General features: G+C 35.8%; 1 long non-coding RNA gene across 3 annotated transcripts; it reads left to right on the top strand.

The window, feature by feature from the left end:
* The first annotated feature begins 498 nt into the window (after positions 1-498).
* Positions 499-7,227, top strand: LOC135785277 (uncharacterized). Of its 3 annotated transcripts, none has more exons than XR_010546539.2 (5): positions 499-557; positions 1,350-1,396; positions 2,870-2,916; positions 5,771-5,907; positions 7,152-7,227. It is a non-coding gene; the product is annotated as an uncharacterized lncRNA (long non-coding RNA). The 3 variants fall into 3 exon arrangements; XR_010546540.2 differs by lacking the exon at positions 499-557 and adding an exon at positions 921-1,043; XR_010546538.2 differs by lacking the exon at positions 499-557 and having other exon boundaries at positions 1,219-1,396.
* The last annotated feature ends 2,386 nt before the right edge of the window (positions 7,228-9,613 follow it).

Here is a 9,613-nt window from a genome sequence, read left to right as displayed (position 1 = left end):
TAGTTTTCCTGATTAATGGTAGCCTATGTCAATAAGTGAAAAGTAGTGTGAGGAAAAGTTAAGCTTAGAAATTTTTCCCTAATAAAATAAGGGAAGGGGAGAAGCATATTTTAATGTTAAGAATAGGTTTGTAGAGGCATAAAGTGCCATTAGCCTATTGAATGTAAGTATCTGGGCTATTAAGTTTATACTGAAATATTTTCTATGTATGTAATATTTCAACAAACACATATTGGATTAATTAATGGTCAAATACTAAATTGAGATTTTATAAAAAAATTTAATAAGCTGTAAAGCTTGTCAATTTGTTTACTTTATTACAACTACAATTTTTCAGCCCTTTTCCAGAATTTGAACTAATCTGATCATAAAGATTGATCTATTTATAATTTATCGATTACAATTTTTAGACAATTTAAGCTGGTTAAAGGAACTTTTATTTTGGAAAAAGAACTGCTGCTGTTTCAAGACATGCGCACTAGCTGCGACATCTAGTGACGACATTTACCGGGCTTTAACGGTTGTTGCTGCATGAACTCTGCTGCAATTTCTCTGAGGTAAGACTTTTTGGAAGTTATTTAACATAATTTTAATGCATAAAATATTTATGCTCTGCACATATTAGATATATGTAAACTTCATTTAAAAGAAGGACAAAGTGGTGTGACTGATATAGTATACGTAATTTTTTTAAATGACCACAATCCCACTTCAACAAATATGTAAATTAGCATTTGAATTTATTATTAAAATACTGAAGTCTTTCTAGATAAATTTGAGTAGAAAATCGATTTTTTATAATTTATCTGACAAGGAGAATTCGGACATAAGAAATGAACTCTGCTCAGTTTAATGAACTTACTTAAAAAGTAATATTTCGTTTAGCAAAACAAACAAATAATATTTCGCAACTCATAAAACTGGTCTGAGGATTTGCCTCAGCAGTCTATGCAGCAGGCGGGAGTAACTGAGGGATCGTGAAGCTATTCTGCTAAACACTCGTAGCCACCTCAGCCAGTTCCGCTATTATACAGCTGACTGAGGTAATTTTTTTTACCAAGGGATAACTTTGTCTGGTACAGAAAACGTTTACATTTCACAGAATAGAGAGCATTGCAGCTACAGGACACAGCTGGTAGTTAAACTTCTTTACTTAAAGTGCACCTGCAGTAAAAATATTTCCACCTCACTGTTCCACAACATTATAACCGATTTCATCTATTGAAAGATACTTTGTAGAAAATGAGTGAACCTTAATTATGTAATTATTACTCAACATTTTGTATCTATGATCTGTCTGTCTGTTATACAACTTAACAACTTATTGTGATTGTTTTTGTCACATTTAGATTTCTCAAGATCATCAGTTTGGACAGAATTCATTTGAAGAATTAATGTAAGTAAAAGTACAATATTGGACGGGGCATGGATATTTCTTGGGAATCAGTTTTGTTGCATTGTTAATGTCAGGACTGTCTGAGGGGTCAATTGGGGCCTGAAGTATGATAGGGATTTGTTTAGGGCTACAAATATATATTACAAATAACAAGTCTTTAAAAAGTCTTTACATTAAGTAGTCTAAACTAAACTTTGATATGTAAACGTTGTTATGTAAACTATAATAACAAGATATTTTATTAGATCACAATTCCAGTTGATGGATTTGGCATTTGCAGTCATTTTGAAATATAAATATAATGGTAGAGGAAACACTATTATCTGTGGATAAGTGTGATTAAGAGTAAGGAAAACTTACTTTTTTATATAATTGAAAATCTCAAAACAACCCTTAAAAACCAAATTGAGTTCTCTTTTGCTGCATCTTGCAAATATTACAATTTTAAATAGGCAAGGCTTAAAAAGGTATAAAAATAATAATGAACTTTCTCGATAATACAACACTGGCACAATTAAGCATGTAACCGTTTTTTTTACCTTAGTGGTGTGCCCTTATTCTAGTACTTATGTTTCTAGTAGCTATGTTTACATGCAACCAATTAATCAGTTTGTAATCGTATTGATGGCTCAATCGTATTAAAAAGTCGTCATGTAAAAACCTTAATCAATACGATTGAGGTAGATTGGATGCAAATTTGAATCGTATTGAAAGGGGTGGTGTAGTCCAATCTGTGATCCGATCAGCAGGAGAAAAGTATGCATGTAAATGCGTGAATCGAAGTATTTTGTCGGATGCAAAAATACATTGTGCATGTGCACAGAAAATTTGTGCTCAAGTTCACGTCGTATATTTACCTCTTATTTGCTTTGGTTTGGCTTTGGGGTGGCATTGCCAAGTCCTCTCTTTTTTTCGTTCAGATTTGGGCTACTGTTTAAACTGTCTTTGCGAGTTGTTTTTTCTGCTGGTCAGATATGAAAGGATTTTGTTCATTAGTTATTGGTATTTGGGCTGTGATAAGTCATTGGAATGCTTTTGGGCTAATTTTGAATGTCCATAGGGATTGTTTTGATATGTGAAGCTGCCAACCCTGGCTGTGCGCTTGCACAGATGTTCGGTTTATATAAAATGTACATGAAAACAAACATTTTGAGGTGCAAACATTTAAACATGTTTAGGGTGCATGTAAACTGTATTGTTGTAACCTTTCATCGGATTAAATTCAGTCGGATTGACAAAATTTTGTGCATGTAAACATGGCCCTTGTGATGACAGTTTGTTCGAGGATAAGAAAACTGCCATCTAGGGTTTCAGAACGAAGCAAGAGCCATCAATATTATATATGTATTGTATGTTTATGTATATATACATTAGCAAGTAAATGTAATGGTTTTCTGAATGAATATACATAAATAACATAATGTGTCTAAAAATTATTACACAAGAAATTCAGATCTTTCATGTGTTTTTCAGAGCACTAGCAGGTTCCAATAAAGGCTGGAACAGAACAGACAGAAAAGGTACAGTATACTTTCTTTCCATGTCCGCCTTGCCCACGCACACATCCGTACCGCTTTAAAAAGTATATATTATTTACAGGACATTCACAAATTTAGAAAAAATGAAGAAAAGTAGCAGCTCCACCACTGCATTGAATATACTGTTCTGTATGAGTGTGCAACTCAGCGTTCCCACAACGCGCACGCTTGACATCTGTTCCTCAGACATGAGGGCTCGCGAAGCACGCACACAGCGCGCAGTCAACACATGCGTGATCACTAAACTAAGTTTTCTTTCTTGTTTAAGTGAACATAAACAGCTAGATGTGTCAGTATCAGTATATTAAAGCTGTTCTGGGTCTTAAAGTGACAGTAGCCTACTGCTTTCTGTGTCAGAAATGTTCTTTCCACCCAAAAATGAAAATCACTCACTTTTCTTAACTGAACAACTTTTGCAGCTGCACATTTAATTCATACAGTGAGGACTGTGCAGTGTTTTGTGTGTATTTATTGCTAATGTTAAATCATAGATTCTAATAACTAATATTTTTACATTTAATACAGATGCCTGAAAAGTAAAACAAGATGAGTATAGTGTTATGATAAAAAAACAACAAAAGATTTGGTTGTTTGTCAGTAGCATTGTTGTAGTGACAGCCAAAATACATCGGCCTAAGTCTGGGCAATATGGCAAAAATCCATATTGAACGATAATGATATATATTTCGATGTAAGTTGTTAATGCTCCCAGCTTTAAAACAGTATGCCAACAATGACTGAGGCCACAAAAATAAGAGGGTTAATTTATATTTTAATCTGCGCCTCGTCAGTTTTTTAGCTAGCCAAACCACTTCCATATAAAGGAATTCGTGCTACCTTTTTGTCCACAATTTATCATCTTTGGATATTCGTTGCCACTTCCACTCATTTTTGTTTAGTTTTTTTGCTGTTGTGTCGAGTTTGCAAAGTAGGAAATGGACTTTGTACTACTCATGTGTATTACATATAGGCCAATGTATTTTGGCTGTCACTACAACAATGCTACTGAAAAGCAACCATATTTTTAATATTTCCTCTTAATCATAATACTATACTCATCTTGTTTTACTTTTCAGGCATCTGTATTAAATGTAAATATATTAGTTATGAAATTGTCTGTCAACATGATTTTAACATGAACCTTAGCAATAAATACAAATAAAACACTGCACAGTCCTCACTGTATGGATTAAATGTGCAGCTGCGAAATTTATTCAGTTAATAGTAGTGAGGGGTTTTCATTTTTTTTGTATAATGAACATTGAACACTCAAGACAGCTTTGAACACCCAAGACAGCTTTAAGACGGCACTGCTTCAATATACTAATAAACATACAGCTGTTTATGTTCACTTAAACAAGAAAGAAAACTTAGGGTGTTTTCACATATAGTTCATTTTAAAAGAACCAAACCCAGTTCACTTAAAGTGAACCAGAAAAGGAACTAGCTGAATGTGACCTCAGTCCTTTTGGTGTTCACAATATAGTGGACTCAAAAGAGGACCCAGTTCTTTTTTTGGTCCCCTTCAGAACTGAAGTGATCTCAGACCTTTTCTTGTTCACATCACAACTTCATAAGAACTCAGATACCAGCTTTCTGTGCAGCAGTTGATTTTGATACGATGTCCAAACGACACGCAAAGCGGACCGGGACCTCATTGATTTCACATATCAAAAAGAAATCGAACCCCTAAAGAACCCAAAAGCGAACCGTACTCAGACCACCTCCTGACGTGGTCTGAGTTCGGTTCACTTCTGGGTCCTTTTAGGGGGGTCTGAGATCACTTGGTTTGTTCACATATACACCCTGAACTGCTCTGAGAGCGTTTGGAGGGCTCAAACGAACCAGGTGTGAAAACACCCCTTAGTGAGCCCTCGTGTCTGAGAACCATATACGAGCTATACATGCTGGTAAACAGGCACGTCACCTTGTGGAAACGCACAGTCGCACACTCATACAGTACAGTATATTCACTGCAGTGGTGGATCTGCTAATTTTCTGTTATGTTTTCAGTTGATAAGATGTGCTTTTTTGATTACTGAAATTTAATTTAACCAGAATCCAGAAAAAAACGAAAAACACGGAATTTGAGAAAAACTGAATCTGGGGAAAAAACAATAGGGCCATAGCTGTGCTAAAACCTGACTCCAATTGGCTTTTTTGAGGTCATTCAATTAAGGGTTCACATTTTTTTCACAAGCACTAAGATGTTTTTTGGTAGTTCTCAATAAAGACATGAAAGATCAGAATGTTTTTGTGTAATTATTTTTAGACACATTGGGGCGGTTTCCCGGACAGGGATTAGACTAGTCCTAGACTTAAACAGTTTTAAGAGCTCTCCAAACTGAAAACAACTTGCACTTACATATCTTAAAATACATCAGTGCCCTTTGTTTTACCTCAAAATGTTTTTAGTAAGGCATGTTTGTTAAAACTAATTATATTTCCTAATTAAACTAAGGCCTAGTTCTGGATTAAGCTAATCCTGGTCCGGGAAACCGCCCCATTATGTTTATCAATGCCCTTGACTTAGATAAAGTTTAGATCGCATTTTATGACAAATTTGTTCAGAAAACTGTGAAATTCACATACTTTTTCTTGCCACTGTATATAAAGCCATTACAATGTTAATCTATGAAGCTATAAGTCTTCCACTCTAAAGTACCTGTCATTGTTTTTGAAGCAGAATAGCTTGTAGGTAACATTTAACCCTGGAGAACCCACAGGTCAAATGTGGCCAATGTTAATTGATTCTAAGAGAAGGGTTCTTGGGTTCTCCAGGGTTAAACTAACATGCTTGCATTTACCTAATTAAATAATTTTGTTTCTTTTCAAGAATCTGTCAGAAGAAATTCAACTACTGTTCGTGCACCAGATGGTGAAGTAGAAAAGTTCGTAAAAACTTCTGCAGCTTGCATCTGACAGAGATGCAAAAAGAATAAGAGAGCGGGCCTGAAAACAAGCAAATTCAAGGTATTTCAATTGTTGTTAAAGGGATAGTTCAATAGATATTCTTTCATCATTTACTCATCCTCATGTTGTTCTAAATCTGCATGATTTTTTCTGATGAACACAAATTAAGATGTTTTGCGTAATGATGGTAAAAACACAGCACATTGTAACCATCGACTTCCATAGTAGGAAAAAGTATTTTGAAAGTTTTGTGATATATGATGAAGAAAATATTTTGATAAATGATGGTTAGCACACAGGTGACGGTACCCATTAAATTCCATCATATTTTTTTATTCCTTCTATGGAAGTCAATGGTTACAATCTGCTGTGTGTTTACCATCATTACTCTAAATATCTTCTTTTGTGTTCATCAGAAAAAATTCATACAGGTTTAAAGGTAGGGTAACACATTTTGAAAAATGCTAACGGTAGCCGCCTAGTAATGAAATCACGATCCCACCCTTAAGTCAAATCGCCATCCAAAGTCACGCCTCTTTCAAAACACATGAACATGCACAGATCAGACGGTCACATTTCATGTCTCATTCACCAGTGAGAAAACTTTGCAGTACAAAGTGAATAACACTTCCAAAATAACCAACATAAACAACTGGTTTATATCAGAATTAGTTTAAGCACACGTTCGGTTGTGTAGACGTAGTAACTATATCGTTATGCTAATCCGTAAACGAACACAAATTTCATAAGCAACACAATGTTTCATCAAAGTAGAATATCTGAATCCATCTCAATACAAACATATCGCGTACCTACCTTACCAAAATAAACAACCCTAAAGGGACCCTTTCAGACCCTTTGCCTCCTGCAGCTGTTTGCATCTCGTGCTAAAGCAGTAAAGTTACAGATGTTAATTTGGGTTTTTGCTCTTGCTGATCCAGGCAGTTTTTGCTGTTGTTGTTATAAAAGATGCCTTTCGTTTTGTGGCTCCTGTACAGGTTGTCAATTCAGCAGAAAAGTTTGCTTTTCTTGCTGTTTACAGACAGGAGGTGAGCGCACGTGAACACGCATCTTAATACCAAGTGTAAACAGCCTCTTAACCAGCATGACTAAAAATCTTTCAGGATCAAATCTGTTACCCTACCTTTAAAACAACATGAGGATGAGTAAATGATGACAGAATTTTTATTTTAGGGTGAACTATTCCTTTAACATTTACCCAATTTAACATTAATGCCTTCAGTCTATCTGATGAAGTAACCATGAGTCATTTTCTGTTCCCCCTCTTATCTCTTTTCTCTCAGTCTTTCCTTCTTTTAGGGTACACTTGAGGAGTGTCCAGATGTTTATTAATGTTTTATTACTGTAATGTTATGTTTCAAATAAACATGTAAACATACTGTATATTTTTCTTTCTTTTTTAAACACCTACAGTAAAGTGTGACACTTAACACATTAAAAGCATCACAAACATTGAGGATAGAACTTCTAATGTGCAGTTTAACTTTTTTTAACTAAATATAAAAAGTTTTTTTAAGAAGGGATAAGTACATGCCATCTTAAGGGCTAAGGTTATAAAGTATTGTTTTGTGGAAAAAACACTTAAAATTTTTTTTTTGGCTAGTTTCGTCTGAGTGTACAGTTTAACCTGGCATGATTCTGGCACTTTGCTGGCAGTGTCGGCTGACTTTAAGCACCCGGACATTGGCCAGTTTTGGCTGAGTGTAAGCTGGCGGGATTCTGGCACTGTGCTGGCAGTGCCGGCTCACTTTAGGCACCCGGACATGGGCCAGTGTACTTGGGCCGATTCTGGGGCGTCATTCATCCCAGAGTTGGCCCTTTTCTGGCAGCCGGAACTGGGCCGTGTTTTTTTTTCTGGCCTGCCGGATTTGGGCCATTATTGGGCCAAACTGTTTTGGCTACCTGGGCAGCGATGAAAAGCAGTGCCAGTATTTACTCTGGTTCGGTTACTTTATTTATCATATTTTATTTGTGATTCCGAGCGCGTTGTTCCCTGCAGCAAATGTTTGTGGTAGTGGTAAATGTCTCTTGCTTTAGCCATTCTTCCGCTCTCTTCCCTGAACTGAAATACGTCCGAAACCCCTATTGCAAGGCAGGAAGGCATCAAGGCATGTCCGAATCCATGGCTGTCCGAATTGCATTTCTCTGAGCTGCATTCATAAATCTTAAATCAACAAGTCAGCTGCCTTAGTTTTCAGACGCAGCGGTAGTAGTAGAGGGCTATACTCTCACTTATTCGTGTATTGCAGTTTGGCTGGCGGTTATGTGCGTGGCCTGCATACCGCCTCCCATGGTCGAAACTGGTATTACAACACCAGTCGGGCTGTAGCTAGTAATTTAGCATGCTAATTCAGATTGATATTTCTGCAGCCCTATACCTTGTCATTTTTTTAATGACATCTTTGCCCTTATTTCTTCTCATTCTTTTGATGCGTGTAACTAATTTTTAAAAATCTTTTACCTCAATTATTACAAATGGCACCTTTAAGAGAAAGTAAACAGCTAAAAGAGAAAGCGCATGTGTAACAGTGTATTGGATCCGGACTTTGGTCTTAAAGGGGAAGTTACCTAATTTTGCTCCTGTCTGTCACTCGTGTTAATCAAACAGCATTGAGAAAAAAATCTCTCACTGCTCCTGATTAAATCTTTTTTCTACCTTAAATAAAAATATATATAGGCCTATACATACATGCATAATTATTTATTATCATTCTTATTGACTGTGTATCTTCAGAGAGCTTGAGTTTTGTTTGTTTTTATCTTCTTTCTATGCTTGTATATGTTTTTTGTGAGAATTATGAACATTTCTATGGTATTAAAGATTTAAACCTTATTAAAACATAAAAAACTATACCGTGATACATATCGTTATCATGATATAAAATTAATCCTATCGTGATAGAAGATTTTGGTCATATCGCCCGCCCCTAGTCTAAATGTTTAGTTTTAAAACCATTTTAAAAAGCTGGTTATATTTTGTTGTTTCTGCGCAAGTTCAGCAGACAGTGAGGTTCGGGTTTGTTCCGATCAGAGCTCGTGAGCGGAGAGCGCATTTCTGAATAGTAGAAATATTTTAATTAGAAATATATAAAAATAATAATAATATTATTATAATGGATTTTTGTTAGGTCGGACAATGATTACCAAATTTCTCTCTCATATTGCTCTTCATAAACACTGAAAAGAGTCAAAAAAGTTAAAACTAGTGGTGGGTACAAAATGACTCATGACGAAATATGGTGGGTACCCACCGTCGCCGAAATCGACGCCTATGAAAACATCCCCCCCTCTGTTTTTTTCACAAATCACACCCTGTATGTACATATATATATTGTATGTATTCTTATGTTATATAGCTGATGACGACGGAAGCATCCATCTGTTCGTTGATACCAGTGATTCTGATAAAGAACCACACACCTTGAATGAATGAATGAATGAAGCTTTATTTGTCATTGTACAAGTACAACGAAATTACAGCCATCAACCTGTCCATACATACAATACATAAAAACAAGGGGGGTAGACAGAACATGTCGACAGAGCATTGCACATTCCTTGCAGGTAAGCATGCAACTACATTTAAACAAGTAAAAAAAGAGTGGTATAATAACTCTGAATGTCAGAAATAGATGATGTTAAGCTGACTGATCGGCCGTCGACGTGTGTGGGCCTGGCGTGTATTGTTGACAAACTTTGAAAGGAATAGCTCAACCAAAATGAAAATGCTTTCCTCATTTATTCA

The sequence above is a fragment of the Paramisgurnus dabryanus genome, chromosome 19 (genome assembly GCF_030506205.2).
Source record: "Paramisgurnus dabryanus chromosome 19, PD_genome_1.1, whole genome shotgun sequence".
NCBI lineage: Eukaryota > Metazoa > Chordata > Actinopteri > Cypriniformes > Cobitidae > Paramisgurnus > Paramisgurnus dabryanus.
The sequence above is the reverse complement of the archived record's forward strand: the minus strand, read 5'-3'. Positions and strand labels throughout refer to the sequence as shown.